A 2,053-nucleotide genomic window follows, 5' to 3' on the forward strand; every position below is an offset into this window, starting at 1 on the left:
AATATAGTTGAAGCACAGGGTAAGGACTTCAAAACAGCAACCATGAATATATTTAACTATGTGAGTAAATTAATGATGTCTGTGAAAATGTAAGCAATAGAATTAAATGATAAAAAAACAATTCAAGACATGAAAGTAGATGTTAACAAAAAAACAGAATCCTTAAAGAAACCCCAGACTATAATAAGACTGGAAATAAAAAATTTAGGAAGTCAAATAAAAACTTCAGAGGTACCTCAGCAACAGAGTAAAAGACGTAGAAGAGAAAATCTTGGGCACAATACAAGATAGAGAAAATGAATACTTTGTCAAAGAAAGTGTTAAATAATAATAACAATTCAAGCACAAAAAATATCCAGGGAATCTGAAACAACAGAAAGACCAAATCTATGAATAAAGAGAAACACAGTTCAAAGACTTAGAAAATAATTTCAGCAAAATCAGAGAAGAAAATCTCCCCAACCTAAAGAAGGAGAAGTTGAACAAGGTACAAAAAGCATATAAAACACCAGAAGAGAAAAAACAGACAAAAGAATTCTCACAACACATAATAATTCAAACGCTAAACATATGAAACAACAACAACAAAAAAGACTAAAAGCTGCAAGGGGAAACAATGGACTAACATAAAGGCAGATCCATTAGAGTGCATTTGACTTCTCAGTGATGACTCTGAAAGCCAAAACTTCCTAAACAGATGTTCTACTAACCCAAAGAGACCACAGATGTCAGCCCAGACTAAATGCCCAGAAAAATATTAATTACTATAGATGGAGAAAGGAAAACATTCCATAATGAAACCAAATTTAAGAAGTGTCTACTTATTAATCCAGCTTTACAGAAAGCATGAGAAGCAAACTTCAGAGGTTAAACACACTCAAGAAAGCACAGGAAATAAATAATCCCAGACCAGGACATCAAAAGAGTAGAAAATAACATCATAACAACAAAATAATATAATTATTTAAAAAGACGACTCATTGATAACTCTCAACATTAATAATCTCAGTTCCCCAATAACAAGATACAGACTAACAGGTTGTTTAGAAAACATGATCCAACTTTTTGCAGAATCTAAGAAACACACCTTACTATCATTTCAGAGAAAAAAGATAGGAAAGAATATCCCAAGCAAATGGACCCAAGCAAGCAGGAATAGCCATTTTAATATCTGATAAAAATGGACTTTAAGTCAAAACTAACCCAAAGAGATAAGATACTGTGTACTCATCAAAGAAAAAAATCTACCCAAGATGATTGCAATTTTAAACAATTATGCACCAAGCACAAGGGCACCCAAGTTCATATAAGAAACGTTCCCACAGCTTCAATCACATATCATATTAACCTTCACGCAGTAACAGCAAATGGAATCAAAACCATTCTGACCAATAGACTGGTCACTAAGACAAAAACTAAAGAGAAATTTTTTAATTAAATGAGTCACAAATTAAATGAACCTAACAGATATTTACAGAACATTTCACTCAAATACTAAAGAATATATCTTTTTCCAAACAGAAAGCAAGTCTCAACAGATATTTTTATTAAAAAAAAAAAAAAAACCTGTGAAATAACACCCTGCATCTTATCTGAGGACTATGGATTAAAGCTGGGAATCAAAAGCAACAGAAAGCTTACAAGCTCACAGAAGTTGAATAACTCGATGAAAAAAAAATCCAAGACGGAAATTAAGAAAATTAAAATCTTTGATAGTTGAATGAAAATAAAAACACAACATATCCAAAACAATGGGTGCTCTACACAGTCAGAGAAACTTCTCTAGTAACAAACTATAAAAATGATCCCTGAAAGTACAGTCTTACCCAAACCAATGGGACACAATTCAATGACAACTGTTCTAAGAGGCAAGTTCGAAAAGTTAAGGGCCTACATTTTGTAATAAATGGAAAGATCTCATATTAGCAACATAGATGAACACATGAAAACTCTAGAACAAGAAGAAGAAATGTCATTCCCCAAAAGTAGACAGCAACAAATAATCAAACTCATGCCCGAAATCAATTAAATAGAAAAAAAAAATTACAAAGAA

The 2,053-nt window shown here is 31.9% G+C and overlaps 1 pseudogene; it reads right to left on the reverse strand.

Annotated features, from left to right (window-relative positions):
- Window positions 1–1,750: 1,750 nt before the first annotated feature.
- LOC117708082 (small nucleolar RNA U3) lies at window positions 1,751–1,824 on the reverse strand (annotated as a pseudogene).
- Between the last annotated feature and the right edge of the window lie 229 nt (window positions 1,825–2,053).

The sequence above is a fragment of the Arvicanthis niloticus genome, chromosome 4, assembly GCF_011762505.2.
Source record: "Arvicanthis niloticus isolate mArvNil1 chromosome 4, mArvNil1.pat.X, whole genome shotgun sequence".
Lineage (NCBI taxonomy): Eukaryota > Metazoa > Chordata > Mammalia > Rodentia > Muridae > Arvicanthis > Arvicanthis niloticus.